The 25,433-nt window shown below is 38.2% G+C and overlaps 1 protein-coding gene across 7 annotated transcripts in view; it reads right to left on the reverse strand.

Moving 5' to 3' along the window:
* Positions 1-25,433, reverse strand: part of TENM4 (teneurin transmembrane protein 4) — a 1,677,033-nt gene that overhangs the window by 458,318 nt on the left and 1,193,282 nt on the right. For 4 of the 7 annotated variants that reach the window (XM_084535211.1, XM_084535210.1, XM_084535215.1 and 1 more), the window contains one exon: positions 19,122-19,204. The exons of the other annotated variants lie outside the window; for them this stretch is intronic. The gene's annotated coding sequence lies outside the window, so the exon portion shown is untranslated. The remainder of the gene's footprint in view (positions 1-19,121; positions 19,205-25,433) is intronic. 7 annotated transcript variants of the gene reach the window in all.

Raw genomic sequence — 25,433 nt, forward strand, 5'->3', positions numbered from 1 at the left:
CTACATTTTGATGTATAGTTGTAACAGTTATGTTTCACTTGCCAAAAACCTCCATTTGAACAACTTTTTCAAAGTTAGGTCAAAATCACACTCAACATCTAGCTCAGCTGTTAGAACTGATTAAGCAGGTGGTCTGAATGTAATACTTAATCACCTAATTCATAATATAGAATATCAAGCTTCAAAACCAGACAAAGCTGTTGTGTTGCTCAGTGGGAAGAAATACAGAAGAAACACAACCTTATTCACATTGTTTTACTAAATTATGGTACAAGTCAATAGTGCCCCAATGATGTTTAAGCCAAATTTTAGCTCATTGTATCTTTTACCACACATAAACACAATTAAACAAATTATCAAACAAATAGAGCTGCCATTTAAAAGGATCTGATGTGAATCTGATGCAAATTCTGCAGCCAAAATGTATTGTATATCTTTAAATGACAAGTATGCTTTCTACCACTCTTCCTCTATAGAAATATTCATATGATATTGCAAGGCCTTCAGAGCATTACTTTTGCAAAAGAATAAAAAACTCTGCATCATTCTGATTTTTTTTTTCCTCCTGAAATTCATTATTTCCAGGTGGACCCTGGTGTTATAACTATCTCTTGAGCAGGTCCGTATAATTGTTGCAAAAACACCTGGACTATAACTATGTGATGTTACACCCTGGTTTGGGTCAAAAAAATCATGGTCAAGAAAACCTGCCTTTAGAGATATTTATCTGAGGATGAGTAACTTCTGAATTTTTGAACTTAATTTTAAATGTCACAAACAAGCTGCCTTGCACCCAGATAATTTTCTCTTGTTTTGTGAAGAATGGATATGACAACATCTAGCATTTTGGGTAAGGTAGGATGTAACTGAGGGACTGATTTCACTTCTAGGTTGAATATCGGGTAGGTGAGGAAGGAAAAAGTGTAAGCTATGTGTGTATTGTGATAATTTTTTACTTTTTTGGGTGGTCAGATATTTCAAGAACACCTTCTGGGGATGTGACACTTTGAAACAGGAAGATAAAATATAAATAATTAAACAAACAATGTAGAATTCAGACAAGAATTTAAAAAAAAAAAAAGATATAATACTATATAATACATATATAATGTGGCCAGAATGTTTGTGAACTTGAGAACAGGCAAAGGATGTCTGAAGCAATTTCATTACAAACAGAATGTCCTCTGTATATCTGGAAGAAACAGACATACAGTAAATGCTATAAAGAATTCACACATCATCTGGTGGAATAAACATCCAGACTTTTTATTTCTGATATTTTAAGTTTTGGCCCATCTCAATTAAAATCGGTTAGAAGTCAATTTCACAGCTGTTGGTTTTTAAGATCTCACAAAAATGATAATTCTCTGCTAGGCAATAATTTACTTCAGTACAGTCATTCTCAGGATAAAGATGACACATTTTAAGTCTCTCTCTCTCTGTCTCCCTCTTTTTCTCCTTCTCCCTCCCACCCTTTTCACATCCATGTCTATGTAATACAGGGCTGGGAAAGGACAGTGGTCCTTCTATGGGGAGGAAGAAGTTTACAGATCTGTTCAACTCACCTACAGCCACATCTCACTGACATTATCCCCGAGGTGATAAGGGTATCTAAGGTGAACAGGAGCTGCCTTTGCCTTGTCCACTGAGATCTGAACCTTTCTTGTGCTTAAATTTTGCATACACTGAGTATCCCTGGTAAGAAATTCCTATGGGAAGACAAACCTGAGTGTAAATCATTCTAAGGCTGAAGCTTGAGAGCTTTTTATATGCAATCTCCTTTTTCTTGGCTAAAATATTTTGACTATACCTACATTTTGAAACCTCTCCTAACCACTGACTTCTAAGGGATCAGAACAAGACTGGTCATTTGGTGGAAGTTGTTTTTCAAGTAAAGGTTGGTAAAATTGTGCTGGAAGCCTTAGACATATTTTCAAGTCAATCATTTAACCAGCCCTTCCCAAAGGGGTGGCCTTTAATGCATGTTTGGTTGCCAGTACATGTCTATTTAATAGATTGTATGTAATTTCTTTCAGATTTATTTGGCTTGCATTTGAGTGGATGGAATAGGAAATGAATTGGGTAATAGGCATTAACTAATGTGACTTGGAATGCTCAGGTAGGAGAATAACAGGGCAGAGGGGTACACAGTCTTGGATTACAAGCCAAGGGCTACACCAGGACATGTGATTTGGCAGTGTGATACAGAACACCTCAGAAATATAGCCACAAGAGGGATGACATAAAGCTTCCGTTGTGTCTGTGAGAAATGTGGGAAGTTTTGCCCAGTATTAGTGGGTTTCATACTTATTTATTTATTTATTTATTTCCCTGAACAAATCTAAGCATAGCATCACAAAACCTGAGTATCAAAACATTTAGCCTACATGATATGTTACTCACTTCTGTTAAATCTTAAGCCTGTATTTTCTCTGGTGCAAAATTCACTGTATTTGTATAGTAACTAGCAAAATGATGCCTTGATCTCAATTAGATGTTAATATTATATGCATGATCATCTTTAATAACCATAGTCTACAGAGGCCGGACAAAATGTCATGTAAAGAAGAGCCTGGATTTAGCTAATTCTTGATAAAGATGTTTCCATACTATCAATAGAATTCCATACCATTCCATAGCTCTAAACATTATCCCAGTTTACACTTCTTCTCCTAAAGACCATGATTTCAACAGCTATGAATTAACACAGCTCCCACATAGCCAGTAGGATTATGCATATAAGAAACTAATAAGAAACAAACTTGTAATATTTGAAGCACATACATTTTCTTCAGAATTATTTCCACATATTTTCCTCAATGATTGGCTTCCATTAATTTTTATGTATGTGATTAAAGTAGATCCACATGCCATCTGCCTTCAACCTTACTCTCCATTACCTAAGTTTGACAAGGTTATGTTTGAAGCTGCCTACAGTTGTAATTAGTATATTCCCAGTAATCAACCCAACATGGAGATAGCCTTTGTTTTATTATGTACAGCATTCTGCACATCAGATTAATTTGATGCAAATTACCAATTACTGTATCCCAGTGTAACACTCACAAAGTACTTTTGGGTGGTGAGATATGAATGGTACTACAAAAACATTTTTCATTTATTCCTGATGTGGATGAACATGACTCAACTGTAGGCCACTGCTAAATTAAAAATAATAATAAAAAAAAATGCTGTTTCAAAGAGTCAAACATCTGCCCAATTCCAAAGGGCATCATCAGAGCACTTAAACAAAAACACAGCAGGGAATTTAATCATGAGAAAACTGAAGCGAAAGAAGATTTTGTATGGGCACAGCTAGTTTTAGTTCTTTCATGGCAAAAATAAAGGGGTCAGAGAGATCAAGAGGTCACCTATTCATGGGTTAAAAAAAAAAAAAAAAAGAACAAAAAGGACTTTTCTATAGTCTACTATGCAGTGTTAGGAAATGTCCAGATCAGGGTTTCCCCACCCTGTATTCTACCCACCTTGAAGAATAAAGAAAACAAAATCCTTGGGCTTCAACCTCCCAGCCGGCTTTTATCATAATCCATATTATTCGCAAAATAGACTGGAGGTGACTTATGTGGTGACCTCTCACCACAATTCAAAATGAGTCTTAATGAACTAGGGTAATTCATTCCTCCGGCAGAGCTTATGAGATAAGGCAAGACCGCACTGGTGGGCTCAGCAGACTGAAATGTTAATCTTTTGTAGTCTCTGCTCCGGAGGACCCCCAGGTCAAATCCTGGTGCTGCTGAGAAGTAGCAGTGCCTTTGTTTGGAGCTGCAGAAGCATGGTTCTTGATTTCAGTGTTACTATTCACTTTGCAGAATAGAGTGTGTGTGTGTAAGTAAAAACAGCCCGTAAAGTTATTTATAACCATACAACAGAACTATCTGTTGAAAGGCAGAGAACAAAGGCTTTAAAAAAAGAGAGAGAGTTTAAGGAGGCTGAAATAAAAAAAACGACAATAAAGTTGTGCTCCCAACCGGCATTTGAGGTCATTGTTCTCCTCTCCGGGTCATTAAAAATCCACTGTGCCATTGCTTCAAGTGTTAGCTGGAAAGAAACCCCAAGTGAAATGGCTTTGATTATTCATTACAAAACAGGAATGCGTTTCCTTTTCATCCTCCAGTAGCAGCAGCTAAAATATGGTTTACCTTATGAAATGCAATGGCATGTAAACATCTCTCATTTTCTCCCTGTCCTTCTCCTAGACAAGCTAGCTGCCCGTCTACTCCAGTGAATAGAGGAACCACTGATATTCCCTATGTAGCATCAGTAAAAAAAAGGTGTCAAGAAGGAAAAGTATTTGGCATTGGAAAAGTAATGAGAGGGGAATTGAACTAAAGATCCCAGATTACAAGCTCTTGCACTTGTCCTAATCTACCTGCTTTTACCTTTCTTTCTCTTGACTTTGGCAGGCTTTCCAGGCAGCAAAATTAATGAGAAAGTCCTTGGACCATGAAGTAAAAAAAAACAAAACAGGAGTGAAAAAGGGGAAGTTAGAAACTGAGCCTGGCTCTAAGGGGAAGTGTTAGAAAGAGAAATTTTTCTCTTAGAAAAGTGTTAGAAAGAGAAATTCCCAGACCTACTGGGAAAGGAGAATAGATGTAAGGTTAAAAAAAAAAGCCTGATTATATAGCTTGCCATTGTCCATCTCTTTGTCAAGGGGAGAGCAAGACTGCAGACTACTGGAAAATGATGTTTGGGTGGGGAACATACACCTGTGAATGGCTCATAGTACATCCTGAACATGGCATACTGGAGCCAGAAAATCAGGGGAAAAAATGTTTCTCTGAGGTCACAGACTCTGCTTGACTTCCATGATGTCAAGACATTGGTCTGTATATTCTCCCTGATGTGATGGTTCTGTGTGATGGGAGACAATTCACTCTACTGGCACATTTTCTGAATTTGCTGGGAAATGAGTTACATTGATGACTACAGGTGGACTTTTGTGTTTGTAGTCAGGGATGATTATATTGCCCTGTTTTGGAGAACTGTTTTGAGATCTTCTCCTTATTGGTGAACATGAATACTAATTTTGATTGTTAGGTATCTGTAGTACCTGTTTTTTAATTACAGCTGCCAGATAGAAGATAGAATCATAGAAACACAAGGTTGGAAAGGACTTGTTCTTATTTATTTATTTTTTCTTGTTTTGTTTTATTTTAAGGATGAAATTTTACTTTATTGACACACTTTACAGTAGCACAAGACAACTAACACTTTCTGGTTTTTAATTCTTCTTATCGTCTCCCAAAGTTGATGTCTAAGGCTTAATTAATTAAATATTTTAAAGTAGTTAGAGACCCTCAGATTAAAAAAAAGCAATACATCTCCCACCTCTCCCACCTACATTTCTAACTCAGAAAACCCTTTATTTGGGCTGTTTCAAATTTAATCAGAAGAGAAATGCCTGTGAAAAGAGATGCAGGAAGAGTGCTTCTGAGACCCTCTCAGTGTTATGCACTGTGTTATGTCCTTCCTTATATTTTCAGTTTTTTCCTTCTCCCGTGTTGAAGTAGAGACCTTCTGGATCTGAATAGAGACCTTCTGGATACTGAGCCATGTAAAACACCATTCACTGCTGTGAAAACTACCCTATTTTCAAATGAATGTTGTTGTCAACTCACCTGCACAGTATTATTATTATTGTTGTTCTTATTGTTGTTGTTGTTGTCATTGTTATTAACAGTGCTGGTAACAGTAGTAGTAGTAATAGTGGTGGTGGTGGTGATGGTAGTAGTATTTTTAGAAGTAGACTTTTAGAGGTAGTAGTATTTTTAGAAGTAGTAGGTGACCTAATGCAACTGTGTGTGTGTGTGTACGTTACACAGAACGATAAGAACAATTTTCCCCTTAACCTCCATACTTCTTTCCATTCAAGTTAATTTCTGCAAAGGGGAAAGGAGAGACAAGTTGTCTTTTCTGTCAAGGTGAGTATTCTGGGATGGGTTTTGGGCAAGGCTAAATGCTATATCACACCAGAGAGACCACAGGGCCCTTCCTCATTACAATTCTCAGTAAATTGCTATGATTTCTCACACAGATGCCTGGGATGGGGAACTAGGGCAATGAATATAAGTACCATGACAGAAGCCAAAAGGAACTTGCCTCCAGGAAAAAAAAAAAAAGAAAAATCCCACCAAATGTAATGTCAATCATTTAAAGTCAGTACATCTTGAAGACTCCCTGTTCGCTTGCACAAATCCACGAGAGCTGTGTGTGCCAGTGACAAGTATGATCAAGATGTTTATCTCTTCCTTAGTCTTTTTTCCCTCTTATTATTATTTCTGTTTATATTCAGCTGCACAGCAAACACACTTTTTCTCAAGCTTGAGCTTACAACCATTTCATGAACAGAAACAACTGGAAATTGCATCTGAGTGCCTGTATTAAGAGGGCTCCTCCTTTTACTTCTGGGTAATTAAAGCTACTTATGGTTAGATTTTGTGCAGCAGCAAGAAGGCATGGTTTCAACAAGTTGATGATTATTTTCTTTTTCAGCCAAGCATTTGAAGAATATTTCCACTGTGAAAGTAACTCACGTCAATGAAAGCTAGTCATCTGAGTTTGAAGAATATTGCTTCTCCAAAGGCTTCATTCCTATAAAACTATAGGGGAAGATTTTTCTTCTTCTCTTTTATTACCTTCCTTAAATTGGATCACTAATGACTTTTACCAAAAAAAAAAAAAAAAAAAAAGAGAGAGACAGAGACAGACAGCAGACAGACGCAGACACAGACACAGAAAGACAAAGAAAGGGAAAAAAAAAGGAGAATATGTGCTGCGAAGTAATATACTTGGGAAGCTTAAATAAAATATACAACAACATTATCTCAGAGTAATACCCTATAATTTTATTCATTCCTTTATTTCCTATGAGTTTGTATATTACAATCCACTAAACCAAAAGGCTAGATCACTCAGCTACCTAGATCTCTTGTAGTCTACTTAGCCAAGGGTGAAATTAATTGAAATTCAGTGGTGATATGCTGATTTACAAGCAGAGGATCTCTCAGAGTACCATAAAAGTCTCTTTTGCTTTTCAATGGATGAGTGGTTAGATTTAGATTAGAGAACTTATATAAACACAAAAAGATAAACCGTTCCCATAGCCTTTTCTCAGATCATAAAAATAATCGGATGCAGGGTTAGCTTTCTAAAAAGAACAATCTACAGAAGGAAAAATAAAGGAGCATCTTAAGCTGCTGTCACCGCGTTCTGAAGTGCCCACACAATAGGTTCACTTCAGAGTGAAACCAGTTCTCCTTTTGGTTCATTTGATGACATTGTCTGATGGGCAGCTTTGCTCTTTGCAAATAACGGTTCAGAAATCCTGACTGAAAGGTTCAGAGCTGGATGGAGAAGACAATCATTCATCCGTTCCACGATCATAAAATCTGTGCTCTTGTGTGGCTTCTGAGCAAAGAAGTACACTGAAAACCAGGATGTGAGAAGGGCTGCTTGCTCCCAGCACAAGTGTCTGAACTTGGGCCCCCAGAAGTATTTAACCAGAAATTTGCCTAGAGGGTCTTGTTGCCATTTGTCTTTTCTGCTTTCCTCTGTCACCGAAAAGGATTCTTTTTGAAGAGTGATTGCTATCTGTCACCATTCCCCTTAAGGTGAACCTTTATGCCCTTTCAACAGCATTGACTGGAGATCAGAAACTAAAATAAAAGAAAGAAGAAGGAAAACTCCTCCGGCAGGAAGTGTTGGGTGTCCAGGAGCAAACCTGGGTCTCACTGATTGATCAGTTATTGAAAACACATTCCTGGCTAACACATGGAGGCAAGAGCCAGAGTTTTTACAGCCTTGGCAGGGATGCCTTTGTGCTTTGAGTAGCAGGCATCTCCAGATAGCAGGTCCTTGTATGAGCAGAGGCCTCACATCTTTTTGGATGCTGACCCCAAAAGTGAGATGCTAACTGTGCCTTTCTGCCCACCCATCTAATCCCCCATGCTCAAGCACCATGGTGGGAAACACTACTCATGCCAGCAGGGTAGTGTAGATGTTGGGGGCTTAGATCACAGGTGTCTTGAAGTGAGAAGCGAGGTTAGGCCAAAATGTTTTTCCCAAAGATAAAAGATATAATTAGGAAAAAAAAAAAAAAAAAAAAAAAAAAAAAGTTCAATTAGGTTTCCCTTGACTAAAGGCTATTAAAAAGATGAATAAAGCCAGCAGGACTTTGTCTAATGTCTCCAACTGACTGACCTCACTAGCAAAATGAAGTTTTGTCCATGAGCAGCATTGTAGAGATCAGCTAAGAATGATGATCTAGAAGCTGTACATTTCATGAAGCGCCAGTAATAAGTAAAAACATGTTTTCACTACAAAACCACTACAAGAAAAAGGTGGGCATTTCTGCCTGATGTTCTGATCTCAGATAGACTTAGCACTAGCGTTGTTAATTCATGCTCCCAGTCAGCATATGAGCTGGAGCAGCTGAAAGTGTGTTATATCACCACGCTCCTTAGAGGCAAGATAACCAGCACAAAATGTTCCCTTCCTCCCTCAGGTCCCCCCCTGCTGTATTTAGGAGCCAGTCCAGTGTGTTCCCTTGCTCACTAAATTGCCACTTAGAAGAAGACACTGTTAAACATGGTCACCTCTGGTGATCTGCCCTCTGCACAGTGATGAAGTCATCAGGGGGCCACTAGATAAGCCAACTAAAGAGGGTCAAGAAGGCTGTCCTCTACTTGATAGCAGCATCTTAATAGCTTTCTAAAAACAGTGGGCCATCAAGTACCCAGACAATTTAATTTCACTTCTCAGTTGGAAAATAAGTACAGTAGTTGCTTCCATTCAGAAAAGAGAGGAAGAAAGATAACTCTTCTGCCCATTGACTCATTTATTTATTTGTTTCCTGTGTTTGCTTCAATATACAGTGAAATAGAAACTTTTAGGAAGTTTTCTAAGTGATATGTGATGACACTTTCCTCTAACAGCAGTATGTATGTTCCTTGACACTTTTGTAAACTCTTAGGGTGCTTGCTCATCTTGTGATGCTGTAGGGAATGTCTAGGCAATATTCAGAGGTGATAGTCCTGTGTGACTGAATTTCTGTTATTCTACCTCGTAGTACTAAAGCTAATAATGTTGATGTATGGATTTGGGCACAAATGTCTCTTCAAGCCTTTGAAAAAGTCCCATAATTAATTAGTTTTCAAACTTGGTATACACTGCAATAAAGTGAGAGCAACTCAGTCTTTCATCATTTCTTGCAGACTTGGGCAGACACTGACAGTCATGCAAAATCAGTGTTACCATATATCCTGTAATGATTGGTTAAATAAAAATCTGGCAATGTCCAGCTTTTCCCAGCTTCATCATAAATGGTTCAGGTCAGACATACTTCCATTTTGTTGTTAATTGGATTGAAATTATACTTCATTATCCAAATGACAGTGTTGGGGGTTTTGTATATATGTATTTGTGTGCGTGCGTGCATCTTTTAAAAATTTGCCAAGTGATTTAGATGAAGCAGAGATTTGTTTACTGCTCTGCTCAGTGTTCATCGCAGTAGGTCTGCAGTCTCAGAGTACAACATCCCAGCCACAAGAATCCCAATGAATGGTGTGAAATTAATGTGGATTGGAACCAGAGCAACAGACAGCCTGGAATGGCAAGAGCAAACCTGTGGTTTATGTGCCAAATTTGGAAAACTTTGCATAGAGTGGCATATGGTGGTTTTCTTTGGTCAAATGCTGCACTTTAGGCATCACTTTTATCTGTCTACATCTCTTCAGCCCTGCATATTAGCTTCCATAAGCTGAAGACATGCCTTTAAGTCTCCAGCTTCATAAAGAAGACTCCACCGGTGCTGGATTGTATGCTCTTAACCACAATGAAAATAGTTCTAACGTACCTTGATAGAAACTTTTTGACTAGTCAACGAATGTTTGCAAAGTCCTCAAACAACTTAAATGACTAAAAATAATTATTGATTATTAGGGGGATCAGAATGGTCTCTTCCAGCTTTCTAATCTACACTACATGCTTTTTAAGATCTCTGAGTGTGAATGCTTTCAAATAAATAAAGATGGTCTGGGAATTCCTTAAAGTGCTCCCAACAATGTCATACTAGCAGAGTCTTTTATATTCTGTGTGACTTTGCAGGCAGAAATCTCATCAAGGTACCAAATTAAACTGTCATGCTGCTCTGTGACTCCTGAACTACTGGCACGCCCCAGCTGTAGTTCATGTTATTAATAACAACAAGTTGTTGGGAAAAGAGTTTCCAGGTCATATTGTAAAGGCATCTAATTAGTAACAACAAATGACAGATTTCCTTTAAAGTTCAGGAAATAACCAGCTGTGCCAAAAATGATGCAAAAACTAGACAGACATACCAAAGACCTATTTTTGTACAGTCATACCTCACTAAGTCCCATCTCAAAAGCCAAACCAAAGTATCTGCAGAGAGTCTTAAGCATCCAAATGCTTCATTTTCTAGACAGGAATGAGTTGCAGGCAGCATAACAGGAGAATGAATAAATAATACAGGTCACAGTGGATCATTATTGTTAATCTATAATAACTAACTAACCAAACATAAAGTAAAGGTTAAACTTCCAGAGCTGATGAGATATTGTTGATGGGGTCACATGACCAAATTAAAACCACCAAGCTTATATCCTAGATTCTCTCTTTAACCTTTGGAGAAGAAGAGGCAATGTTACAGCACGGTTCATTACATCTTAAAGGAGACATCTGCAAGAGCTGAGACCAATCACTCTTTTAATAATGCCTCTTAGCACTAAGTACATATACAGCCCAAGGTGCCTAGCTTAGACAGAGACACCTAAGCTTAAATGAGATGAATCCCAGCCTTTGAGAATAAAGGTCATGTAAAACAGGTAGACAGGTGGAAGGATGCATTACACATGAACCAGGTAGATAAGTTTGATGACCAAAATATCACACGTTTCCCTCAATTGTCACCGCTTCATTTGCAGGGGTAACCAGAAAACACCATTGGATTTTCTACTATTTTTAGCTTGGTTTATTTTACCTACCTGGTAGCAATTTTCTATAATGAAGTGTGATCTACAGTGTTTTGGAACTTACCTCTCAGTCTCCAGGGGCAGGGCATACATCGAGAATTTGTATGACGTCTCCCCGGATAAGTACCAAGGAGGTTACCTACATCCTACGAGTGTAACAAGCTCAAGTTTGAGGCCAGAAATGGATTTAAGCCATACAAGGAAATAGTTGTATCAGTCTGCAACAGGCGAGTTTCACCTGAAGAGCCTCAGCAAAAGCATTCGGAGATGCACAGGCTCTGTGGCCAGGGGGATCTCTCATCAGCCCTTCTCAATACACAGACAAAACAGCTATTCCCAGGAGGTGGATTAAGCTTTTTCAAAAGATAGCTAATCTTGTTTTATAGAACCAGAATGACGATGAGTCTGCCACCTTTCCTGGTAAGGTGTTGCAATGCTTAATTACCCTCTCTGCTAGGAAATTGCACATTCCTTCAAGGTTGAATTTGTTTAACTCCTTCTTCTAGCCAATGAATCTTGTTGCTGCTTTAGTTTGCAATACTAAAAAGGCCTTCCTGTCTAAAAGTTTATCTAGGCATTGGTGTCTGTATACTTAAACCAAATCCCTGTCAACCCGCACTTTGATATAAACAGCAGACAGTGAACTCCTTAACCTCTACACCACAGAGTCTGTCTCTCTGATATTATTTTTGAGCTTCCTCTCAATTCTCTGAAGCTTTCCTGTAGTGTTCTCCAACTTGGTGGAAGAGAGACAGGACAGGATAACTGCAGGGCAAACCTGGGCTTGGAACACATGTGGAGTGCCAGTGAGTCCAGCAATGTTTGACCCTTGCCATCTTGAGCCTTTTCTACACAAATCTAACTAATCATACTAATTTTCTCTCTGAATTACAATTTTAATCTTCTTCCTCTTATATACAAAGTCTCTAATCAACTCTATTTTCAACTGTTTTCATCATTTCTCTGCTACTTCTGTTGCGTCTATCTGAAGTTAATACTGAACACATGCAGAATTATGCCATAATTTCACTATTTTTTATCTAGTATTCTGTATCTCTGGCAAACATACGGTGTAATAATTTGACTGCTTTTTTGACTTCCTTCAGCCTATTGTGGTGAAAGTTTTCACTTGTGCAACTGGAACCAACTCCCTTCACTGCGGGTGCTGTGTAGGCAGCACAGAACACAGAAAACAGATAATAGATGAGGAAAAATGAGAAAAAAGTGCAATCAGCCTTTATACTGTTTAAGAGTTTTGAAGTTTAGCCTTCTTTACAACTACAGTTATGATATTCAGGGGCAGGGACTGTAGAAATGATACATCTCAGCATAAATACCAGTGTGGGCTGAAGATGGAAAGAAGACAGGATTTTGCATAAGAAGGGGATGTCCATTCTAGTGCTTTTTTGTTGTTGTTTTTCCTACTCACATGAGCAAGGGGGGAAAAAGAGAGAGAAAAAAATAATAAAAAAATGAAGAATTATTCATCAGCTCAGGTGAGATTACATCTGCAAAATCTGCACAGAAGCAATTCCCAGGAAGAACTGGCAGCAACACAAACCTGACTGGGGCCCTCCAGCCCTAATCAGTTCCACAACGCTGTGCCTTGCAGGAGCAAAGCTGTGATCACTGTGATGGATGATTCCCCAACTGCTGCTACAGGCACTGCGAGAAGGGCTTCAGAAAGGCAGGGTCTGGCAAGGGGAGGGATGAAAAAGGAGAGAATGGATAATATATATATATATATATACATATATATATACATATATATAATACCTAAAGGCAGGCAGAGGGACTGATAAGTAAGTGGGGTTACAGGTTGTAACTGGCAAAGGAATGCTTCCACGTCAGGACATGAATAGGCATCTGTGTACAAAAGAGGAAGAGGGGGAAGAGGAAAGAAAGGGTGGGAAGGATAGGCTGACAGTGGAAATGGACTATAAATACCTGGACAGCAGAAAGGGTGATATTTGTGAAAAAGGTACCACTCCTGGAAGGTCATGAGTAAATAGTAAAAGTGATAAACACAAATTCTGGATACCTAGATTTGGTAAGAATAATTTACTATCAGACAAACAAGAAATTAAGAGCTGGTAGTAAAGGTGTATTTAAGAAAAAAAAGATGTAGCTTCTCTCTTTAGTCTACCAATGCCTTTGCCAATGTGTAGCCTTTTAAGCTATTTTAATATTGTCTCAGTTCTGTTTTGCATAAGTGATAACCATTATTTATGTCCATGCAAGAGCATTTTGAAAGACCTTACAGTGTATGTTATAGGATAATTAGGCATCACAGTAGCCTTGTGAATAAATTGTATCATCGTTGTTTTTAAAGAAGGGGAAAGTAAAACACAAGAAATGTAAGATATTTAACATCCATGCACATGTTAAACTCAATAGTTCAAGGCTCCTAATAGACTGCGTGCCTATTCTTCAGCAGTTCATTGCAGTAACATGCAAACAGGATTTTCCTATAGTGGGATTCCAGCCTTAATTTTAAAAATGCCAAGAATGTAAAATAGTAATTTCTGTAGATCTAATGCAAGAGATTGCATTCTGACACAGCTTCTTTTTTAGTGTCTTCAAAAACCACCACCTTCCTCAGAAGCTAAACCAGCCTAGATTTCAACTGTGCCTCTGCAGCACTCCCAGAGTTTGCCTGACCCTAAAAAGCCAGCCCTCCATGTCCACATTTCCGAGGCAGACAGTAGGAATTGCTCAGCCTTGTTGCTGAGCCCTCTTATGAGTGTTTCTGTGCTGTCTCATCTTCCTATAGTTTTTTTTTTTTTTTTTTTTTTTTTTTTTTTTCAGATTTTCTTGCTGGTGCAAACTGCATATCACACCCGAAGACTAATATGGGTGAAGGTGAGTCGCCTAACATACGTCTAATATACTTATGCCATCACCTCCCCTAATAATTTCCCCACCCAGACTTCCAAGCCGCTAATACAGGGTGTGGGATTGTGCTCTCTCTGTATGCTAAAGCACAATGGAAAGACACTGAGCAGGCTGTTTAACGAAGATCCCAATTATGAGCACCAGGATGTCATCTCTAATAAGGCAGGAAGCAAATCGCCTCCCTTTCCCTTGCCACTCACTGCATGCCAAATCACCTGCTTTTGTGTACACACACACTGGGCACCACTTGTCTTAATGACACAGACGGTGAAAACTTATGCTGCTCTCAGGTAATGTACATTAAAGGGATTTTATCTGCTGCAAATAAAAAGGGATTTTTCCATCTTCTTAGTATTTTTAAAAAGTTCTTCCATTAAAAAAAAAAAAAAAAAAAAAGTGCTTGATTTACTGGCATTAAATAAAGAAAAGATCTGGAGAAGCATCTATCTATCCTTCTATCTATCTATCATTAGATGTAATTTAATACTTAATGACATTTGTGATCATCATGCCATGCTTGTAATTGAAAATGAATAATTGAAATTCCAATTACCACAGGGGTCAACGTAAGGGGAATTCGTATAGTAACTTGCTAGGCAATAGCCTAAATTTGCAGTCATGTTAGGACTGCAAACAATGTGTCTCATTCTTCAATTATTTATTGGGAAATGTCGTCTTAATTTCTCTTGGCTATTTCTGTGAACAGTCAGTGCATTGTCCAGAAAGACAGAAAATCTAGGCGTCATCACGCTTATTCAGCATCTAGCTGAAAAGTCCAGGATCAGCACTCCTGGGGGGCTCGCCATTGACATCTATTCGTATCAGAGCACCTGAAGATACCACCAGCAGATCAAATGAATTTCAATACAGACCATATATCTTTCAACACGGGCTCTATGCAAGAAAGCATAGAGCTGCACAAAGACCAACAGTAGATGATAGGAATAGAGCTAGCCCTAAATAATCAATTCTGGGCTTCAAACAACATCCAGTGGCAAATCATCAACATAACAAAAGAGACTCATTTTCAGCCCATTAGCTGCTTGCAGTACAAGGAACTTTTCTGGCTTTCTCAGAAATTTGATCCCCTAATGACTGCAGAAAGGGCATCAGGACAGAAAATAATTACAGTCTGTCAGACAGTCTGGCATTCAACCTTCCACATGGTCCAGCAGACGGTGTCAAAGATTTGACCTCAAGGGGGTTTAAAGCACATTGTCAGAAAATACTCATCTAAATGGTCTACAGAGCATCCTACAGCTGATCAATGTCTTAAGTGAGCAATACTTAGCAGCTGGAATGTGTTTGATTAGTACATCTAACCCCTGATTGATTGGTATTCTAAATTATTAATTGCCTTGTTCGTGGGGGAATGGAATGAAACTTTAATAAGTGACAAGGATCTCAGCGTCTCTGCAGCAGGCTACAAGGATGTTAGCTCTGCTTTTTACAGGTCAGCTTAAAGCTCACATATGAAACCACCTGAATTTCCACCCAGAGTTGCAGAATTTTACTTCTTTACTAATAATCAGTTTTAAACCCAAGAATTTCACTTACTGGCCATTTCCCTTAAATTTGCTTCACTTCTGGGAATTTTACATATCACTCACTTTCATTTATATTTTAACCTAGCAGATCTTTTTAGAAAGGTGCAAAGGTTTTAGGCATTAATCCTCAAACCCATATCTTTAAAAAGAGCCATTAATAGAATGTATATTCATATATATATAGATATTATTTATAGGATGCACATCCCAAATTAGACATCAGAGTCAGAGCTAGTGTCCCTTGGCTTTTCTTTACAGCCAGTGGAAACAGGAACATCCAGAAGGTGAATGATCTGATCTGCCTTAAGATCGTTAAAAGCAGAGGTTGTACAGTGACTTCCACCCTGTATATTAGGTTTTGTATGCCTAGATTAATCACATAGTGCTTTTGCTCAAGAAACTGGGGAGTGATTTTGATAATCTGTTGCAGATGCAGGCTCACAGATAGAAAGGGACTTGCTGCTTACATTAACCAGCTCCTGCAGGAGGTTGATATACATTCCTTTGTTAATAAAATCTCAGGGACTGATTATTTCTGAAACCATTGAAATTTGGGCATATCCTGGCATGAAATGCAAGCAAGCTGGACTGGAACAATTTATATCACCTTTCTATCAGGCACAACCCAGGCTGCAGGGTGGGAGAGAACTGGGCCACTGTCTAGTGCTCACCCATTCCATATATTGATTTTTGATCCTGTCTGGAAAAAACAAAAACAAAAACAAAAAAAACTCACTTTTTGCAACGAGGGAATCCCTTTCCTGTGGGGAAGGGGTCTCCCAGATCTCTTCCCTTCCCTGGTAGCATTGAGTACCATCACCTACAACCTCAGTCTACTGCACACTCTCTCATGAAGACCTAGATACACCTGGGCAGCAATTAAAAAAAAAATAAAATTCCTAAATATTCCTAAATATCTGCATCTTAGGACATGTATTAGTTCTCTTCCCCATGTGGCACGAAGTTATCCTGACCTCGTCTGGATCTCTTGGCAAGGCTGATGTCCTGGATCAGAGGTACAAAAAAACAGCCTCTCCACCAGGGCACTCAGGTCCTGGTATTTCAAAGAGACTTAAGGATTTTATGGAATTTGCCCTGAAGTGCTTCTCACTGTAATACCCATAACTCACTCACAAAAGGAATGGTGCTTTCTGTCTTTCTCAAGGGAGCTGCTGGTGATGATTTGCACTCTCCTATCATTTTTTCCCAGAACACACCAATGTCCATTCTTAGTGATGATTTGAAATGTCAGGCTCTTTTCCTTCTATTGTCTCTAGAGATAAGACCTGTCTTTTGCATGGCTCACACAGGTGGATGTTTTTTGGCTGAAGAGGAAGAGCCATCCTTTTTTTTTTCTTGGGGATATCTATGCCACTGCAGGAGGTACAGCATGGCCAAGCAGAGCTCTGGTCCCCCATGCTGAGGAGCCCCTCCCACTGCTGACCTATAGCATAAGAGAAGGAATTCTGTTATATTGCAATCTCAACTTTAAAATCTTTTTGAGTACACACATTAATGCTTTAAAATGATCTTCATGATGTTTGAGTCTGTGCATTTTCGGTCAGCACCGCCACGTTGCCAGGCAGGTCACAATGTTGTTATTAGCATCAGATTTATAAGGACCATCATCATTGACTTTCAGTGGGTGAAGTGTCCTTGGAGAGGCTCTTTAAACAAACCTGATTTCAGCTTATGGACCAGACCATCATTACGTTTCTCACCAACCAAAGAATGTGTGTTTACACAAGAGGAGGCCATGGGTCAGAGGCAGAGAGCAGAAGCACAGACAGTGCAAATCAATATTTTTAGATAGTTTACTCTTAAATAAACTGTAAGACCAGGTCCAGCTGGTTTGTATCAGATTCACCACACTTGGTATCAATGGAAGAAGGACAGTTTATTCATATGAGAGTTACAGGACTCAGCACAGTTATCTCAATAAACTTCTAGCTGGAAAACCTCACAGCTTCTTGGGGTAATCAGTCGCTCATTGAGTATATAGAAGAAGTATTCATCTTCTTGGCTTACAAATAAAGCAAATAAAAAGTAATTTAGAAATCAGAGTAAAATAAATTATTTAAGTTCTTAGAGCCTTTGAGTGATCAGGATCTGATGGGTGTCAGACAGGTCACAGCATTGGAAGGATCAGTATTACAATCAAGCAAAGCAATTCCTCCATTTTCTGACTCTCAGCCTAGGGTCCTGCCTTCTGGATGCAGGGTCCCATCCCTCCTATGCACAGCAAAGACCAAAAAACAACAAGCCTGAGAACAGAGAAACTAAAACAGATGCCATCCCATCAGTTGACAACTTTAGGCAACCCCTTCCTAAATTGATGAAAGGTTGGCCATAATGGCTAGACAGGGTGAAAGAGTTGCCTGATCAATACTTCAGAGGGCAAAAAGAGTTTGAATCCAGCCCTAGGAACTGCCATGTGGAATAAAATTCCTGCCAGGCTTGGCAGCAATAATGTCAGAGTTGTTCACCTGTTTCCTTGTGAGCCATGTCCAGTTTTTGGACATGCATTTCCACGTGTATCCAACACAGCCTGAGGTGGGAACTAATGAAAGGTCGGTTTTTGACATGTGTTGATACACAGAACACAGTTGCCTAGCACAGATGTTGCTTTGCACACATTTCTGCAGACTGGATTTGTAAGTCAGCTGGGCCTTGGCTCAGCAACACTCACTCGGGAACTTCCCACTCCAGGCTCTGAATTTTGCCAATACCGTGCACAGCTTTCATGAATACATTAAATACCTATAGATCACCTACCTTCTGGGAGGATTAGCATAAGCCTTGTCTGATAACATAGCCAGAGAATTACAAAAATTCAATTTTTTTAACCAGTGAGGCTTACAATGAGGCTTTTTTTTTTTTTTTTTTTTTTTTACCCTCCAAGCTCTCATGTTTTCTTCTTCCCTTCTTAGTTTGCAGATTATTTTGTAAGTTTTAGCCTTTTACTTACCTTATCCTCATTGAAATATTCAGAATTGTTTGTGTTTACTATTTAAGATACAGAAACTCAAAGAAACAATTAAGTACCTGAAGGCTATATATTCTAAATAGTTCTATTCACCTTTCCCTTAAAAACCAAGACTCTTAAAACATCTTTTTAAAAATCAGAATGTTAAATGCCAATTCAAATGTTCTATTACATATTAGTCTTATGGGAATGTGATTAAATCACCTCACTTCAAATAAATCTAGCCAAGATATGTATCTGATGGCTGAATTTTTAATTATTATTATTAGAAGAAAATATTTATGCTATAGTAGCATAGAAAATTCCAGGAGGAAATCACTATTATTACTACTTCAGCTCTCCAGCAGCAAGCATTCTCTATATCCATGTATAATAAGATATAGTCTTACACCACTTAGTTGAATTTAATAATCAAAATTTATTCCACAGAGGACACCTTATTGACTTCTGCTCTGCTGGCTTTTCTTCATTGCTTTCTCCATTATCTTTTCATTTCCCTCTTTTCCCTGTATATTTTCAGGGTAGCATCCTTGCACAGAGACCTGATTCAAGCTGTGACTTCAACCAGCATAAATTCACGCCTGAGGACACATTTTAGCTCAAGTTTAAAATAAAATAAGAATTCACTTCACTGCAAAATTAAAACAAATACGAAGCACTATCATTACTGTTTTAACTTACCTCAATTATATTCATTCGTTTATGCTACTAAAGGAGTTTTGCAAGACTCTGGCTTCATTACACTTTTTGATTCACGAGCTGAACTGAAAAAAAATCAAAAAGGAGCAACTGTATCTTAGGTTGACCTGAATGAACTTTCTTGTTGTTTTTCTTTTCACTAACAAAGCAGCTGAAGAATTGGTAGATAGGAAAAAAAAAAAAAAAAAAAAAAAGTAGGATCAACTGAAACATTTTGCTTGGACCAACATATCATGTTTTCCTTTGTGGAGGTTGAAGTTTTCCTTTGTTCTACATTTTCTACATTTTTATTTCTTTAGGCCAACAGGCTTAAACTAACAGTTTCTACCATGCCACTGAAATCTTTTATGTCAATGTTTTTATAATTTTCATTTTTGCTTCTCTGGGGCAGAAAGCTGCTTAAATATGTGGGCATCACACCACATTATACAGGAAACAAACCACTGAAATATTTTACCCAGATCTATTTATGTGGCCATTTTACCATAAGATCTGGACATACCATCAACAGCAGCAATGAATTAAGGCTCACACAGACTCAGTGTAAATTCATCCTATGTACCTTTTGGCAAAGAAAGGATGAATTTACAGTAAGAGACTAGTCTCATTATACTTCCTCTGCAGCAATAATTTTTAACTTTTACTCCCTTGCAACCTCCTAGGAATTTCCCAGTGCAGCAGAACCTGTGTTTTCTGTATAAAAGTTCACTAAAACTATAGTGATATTTTTTATTTGTTACCTTTCAAGTTCATGCACAGAATTAACAGAATCCCAGTTGTCTCCAGAAAGACAGCAGAGGATGTAACAAAAGAGGGAATGTCACTTAGGCTCTGCCCACATTCATGGCTTAAGAACTGAATTTATTTGGTTGATCTAAGTTGAGATTCATTCAGCCCTCCTCAATTTGAGTATCTATGACGTCTCCTTCCAAGACACAGATGATGGTGCATCCCCTTGTTCACTACTCTTTTCTGCAGTAGCAAACAAACCTAACTTCTGCAAAAGAACTAGATCTAAGTTCAAAACACAGTTCCACAAGCAGAGGTGAGGAATGGTCTCTGCCAGTGCAGGAGTTAACCTCCTCCCTGTTGAGTGATCGCAGAACCAGTTTAAAGGCTGTGTAGAATGGGATGACCTCTTTCCTTCTCATTGAGGTTTTTCACCTTTGCAGGCCATGATTTTGTAGCATGGTATTTAACAAACTACTCTGCAGCCTTGATTTCTCCCCAGGAATGGAGCTGCATGGTGGAGAAATCCCAGCAGGAGTGATGGAGTGAGATCAATGCAGACAATAACAGAACACATAACATAAACTTCAGTCCTCTCTGGAGTCTATCCAAACTTACCCTGGGCTCTTTTTCTAATCCCCAGAGTGAAGCAGACATTTTCAGGGCACATATTATTATGTGTCCTTATTTTAGGTGTCTCTTTTAGAATGAAAATAATGAAAATATTGTACCCTAGATGTGCTTGTTTTTCCCCACTGACTAAAAAACAAAACAAAACAAAACAAAAACAAAAACAAAAACAAACACAAACAAACAAACAAACAAACAAACAAAACAAAACAAAACAAAACAGCCTGTGGTGACTGCCTCTGCTGTTGTGAATATTTACATTTGATCAGACACACCTAATCCAGACTGTTTTTCTGTATACATTGTCATCTTCTTTTCCAAATAAAACTTGCATTTTTGCTAAGAAACCCTATTCATGCTACCTCAAAGCAACACTTCTATAAAATCCAGGATGAAAAAAATAAAAAATAAATAAAAAAAATTAAAACCTTCTGTTTTCAGGCATTTATGTCCCAGAATAGACCCTGAAATCTAACCACCACTGTTTGGGCAGCCAGAGGGAGAAACAGACTATGAACAAAACTGAAACAGATTTTATTGATTTTTCCCCATGCAGGCTAAGCCACATGCAAAATCAAAATCAAACACAGAATATCAATAACTAACAACAAGTCAAGTGCATTTTCAAATGACTTCCCTCTCCATGGTCTAAGGCATTTCTGCAATAAATAAGGTTCAGAAAGATACATACAAATTACGATTTGAAGTGGATTATGTCCCTTTAAGGGTTCATTTTGATGTTTTCACACTGATGACCACAAAGCTGTTAGCCAGGTGTGCTTTTTTATTGCCCGTGTAACTGTAAGACTCAAAATGTTTTCTCTCACAGCAAAAAAAGGTACCATGAGTTCTTGCTCTGTACTAAATCTGTTGTCTCCGAGTCATGCATACACATTTCCAGCTTACTGAGCTATGGCACCTCACCACACCAGGGCTCTGTCTCCAGTAGTTGACTCACAAATAGGGTTTAACCTAGCAAGTTCCAGTAAATACTGAGCTCGGTCCAGGGGTATGCATGGAGACACTGACTATGAATTACTCCACAAGTGGGATAAGACTCAATTCTTATTTAACTTTAGACTTTGCAGACATCTTTAATGAGCTAACCATCCTCAACAGAAGGAGAAAAACTACTGATGGAGAAAAGCTACTACAACTGGCTCCCAGATGAACCCCAGATGAGGACTGTCTCTTAGGATGGCTTTGAGCTCATACAGCACATAAGTTGCTGCAACATGACTGTCTTGTGGTCCTTATACCTCATCTCCATGCAAAAAGATGTTTACACTGGGACGTCACTCCTCTCTCTTGAGTTGTCTTGTTGAGAAACGGTTAACCAAATACCTCAGGTTGCAATGAAGACAGTCTTTATCTGTGAGCCCCAGATCCCTCCCAACCTGCTTAGATGGAAAACTTCTAAAGTATTTTATTATAGTCCCTGAGTCTGCATACAGTTCCCATGGGATTGCTTATGTATCCTACGTTTTAAATTCTCTGGAATTTCTCATACAAATAAGTATCATATAAGAAGGAAAATTCAATTTGCATTTGGTGAGGTTCGAAAGTCAATGTAATTGAATGATAATTTGCCGTGAAGCATGGATGTGAGTCCTCATGTTTGCCTCTTGACCTGAAAGGATACGGCTAGTGAAAACGTCTAGCAGATAATTACTGCTAGGCTAACCCTGAGGCTTGGCTATTATTCACAGGTCAATCTCTCTAAGATAATTCCCAGGATAATATTACCAAGGAACACACTCCCCTTGCATAATGCAACACCTGCCTCTCTTGTGAGATATCAGGGATGGGGAGCTGAGCTTTGCCTCCCCTTTGGTATCTTTATTAAGCTTTCTTGTAGGGCAGAGGATGAAAGCAGCAAAAGAGGTAAATAATGCAAATATCACCTTGCAGTAGAGAATCTGGAGAGATTTTATTTTCATTACTTATCAGGGCTATGCCTTCTCACAGAGTCTGTAAAGACTGGGGAACACACAATTGTCACTTAATGGGATCAGGTGTTGGAAAAGGAAGAGGAAAACTAGTTTGAACAACAAAAATATTTCGCAGCCAAAAGCACTAACAAATAAGCCTTGATATATCATATTGTCCTCTTTTGTGCATAGGATTACGCACATCTTTCACAATTAAAGGAATACATCTTTTAGAGTATTTGCAACAGAGATTGGTGTGTTTCTGTTTATATCCCACTGGTGTGCATGCCAGCAAACTGACTGTTTTTTATAAACTCTACTGTAGATACACAAGAGAAAAAAACTGTTAAAACATCTCAGAAGATCACTCAAAATCATTGTTTCGTCTTTTTTTTTTTTTTTTTTTTTTTCCTGTCAAGACAAATATACTTCTAGGGACCAGAAGCAGCAGACAGCTATATGCTGTATTTTAGGTAGTGTTGGCATGGTCTCTGGGCTTCCATAGCAGTGCAAGGCAGACGAGCACATGAATGGGACAAACCAGGTCATAGTCAGGCACTGGGGTGAGCTCAGTCTGCTTTATTCCCCTTTGGATCATAGAAACTTAGGGCCAGAAAAGCTCAAGGGAGGTCATCTAGACCATCCCCTTGCCCCAAGGCAGGCTTAACTATAGGCAGGTCATGCCTGACAGATGTTTGTTTAACTTGCTCTCATAGTGATGGAAACTCAACAAGCTGTGCCTGGTCCTCAGCGTCTTCAAAGCTAGAAAGCTTTCCTTCTCAGTGTTATAAATCTACCTTTTCTGTTGTAAGACAAGAAGCAGGATAGGTAAGGGTCAACAGTAGGAAAATGTGCAATGAGGGAAAAAAAATAATACCCAATGGAGAAAATGGGGTAAAATAACGAACAACCTGCAAGATATCCACAGACTGGTCTGCAGTAGTTCAGAATTTTGCGACTCTGAAAGTCGTACTGAAGGGGAAACTTTAGGGGGGCTCAGTGCCAGCAGTAAGACTAATAATTAATAATAATTACACATCTGGTCAAAGGCCAATGGTATAGTAAGGTTACATGATTAACCTGGACAGCAACATAGAGTGGGGACAAGAAAAGGTATATAAAGGTCTTAATTAATGCCACTTACAATTCTATTAATAATGTAAGATCAGCTATTTAAATATTAATATATTTTATTACTTTCTCTTTTTTTTTTTTTTTTTTTTTTAACATATTGCTTAGAAGGAAATAAGATCATCTCTGTCTACAATAGATCATATATAAAAGTTAATGGTAGATTTTCAACCCTGTATGGGAAGACACACAGTTCTCGACGTTCTGATTCAAATTCTTATAAATGTCTTCAATTTCAGTTGTGTGAATTATGTCTTTCAGGTCTTTAGATAGATAAAAGAACTGGAAGCATCATGCTTACTTGCTAACCTAATTAATAGTTTTACATATTGTTTCTTTTCTTTCTTTTTTTTTTTTATTTTTAATAGAAAGTGCAGATAAATAAACTAGTTTGTTCTAGAGTAGCAATGTTGCATGGAATAGATACTGGTTTAAATTAGAAACAGTTGGGAAAGGGGAAATCAGCTATCAGTCTCAAGTTACTACTACTGTAACTGGAAACAACTTTACAAGTACATTTGGATAATTCATATTATTTTGCCAACACTTTGAAGTTACACTTGCCTCCTTCATTCCTTAAGTCAGCAAGAAACGGTTATTAAAGGCATCTCTTAAAAAAAAAATGAAACTGTCAAGATGTGGCTTTGAAATCTTTGAAAAGACGCCTGTAACATATAATGTGTTATAAGCACGTCTATTAAATCATGACTCTTGTGGTTCTAACACAGAAATACCAGAAAAGAATTCTTTTCACATAGGATCAGTAGCAAGACAATAATGGGAAACATTTGGGCTGAAGGTAAAAGTTGGCTAAAGCAAGCTCCTTTCCATCTGCTTGTTATCAGCAGTTATAAGAGCAAGGCAGGTGACCCATAAATTTTGTTTAAATGACAGACTTTTGTTTGTGACTGTGTCACAATGAAGGGTCTTGTTTCAACTTTATAGAGATATTGTCCAGGAGTTCAAAATTAAATAGCAGCTGTTAGTAAAGAAGAGAGCAGTGCTGGGAGAAACTAAAATGTTTTTCCCATGTTGGAAAAAGAAAAACACTAAAAAAATAAAGTCTTCAGAATTTGCCAGACATTGTTGTGCTAGAAGATGAGAAACAGACTGAAATCAATAAAGGAATTGATCAGCTAACTTCCCCTGTCCCAGGTAAGCAAAGAAAAGTGAATGCACTGGGAAAGACAGTGAGGAGAAAAAATTATTTAGTTGCACAAATAAATCCAAAAGGAGGGGACGGACACTGAAGAACATTCTATACAATATTGAAAGACACAAACCAAGGATTGAAAGGTAAAACTAAACAAGTTCACACCAGAAAAATGTACACATGCTTAACAGTGAATGCACTTATACACTTAAGTGCACTTGTGATCTTGTGATAGGTATGGTGAGATCCCTATCTCTAAATGTGCTTGGTGCATCTCAGGAAGTCCCATTGTCTGCACAGGAGTTGTAAAGCTCCAACTGGGAATGAATGAAATTCCATTGCCCCCATTAAGGACGAAGTCAAGGTGGAACTGCTGATGGTTTCTCTGACCTCAACAATTATTGAAATTATAAAACTGTTAGATTAGGTTGCTGCTATAACTACCTGGGTCTCTTGGACATTTTACTTTATTTTATTATTTTTTAAAGTATATATATAGGCTTTTTAATTCAATATGTCACTTGTGACTTACTAGGACAAATACAGTAATTAACCTGTGTATATTTTCCAAGACATAGGTTCTCTAAAAACAAAGTTTTGTTGTTGTTGTTGTTTTATTATTATTATTATTATTATTTTTCCCTGTAGAATGTAGGCATTCAGTAACTACAATGTGACAAAAACCTTTGAGATCCTTTAAAGGCATTCTCTATGCTGCAT

Source organism: Aythya ferina (genome assembly GCF_964211825.1).
Source record: "Aythya ferina genome assembly, chromosome: 1".
Taxonomy (NCBI): Eukaryota; Metazoa; Chordata; class Aves; order Anseriformes; family Anatidae; genus Aythya; species Aythya ferina.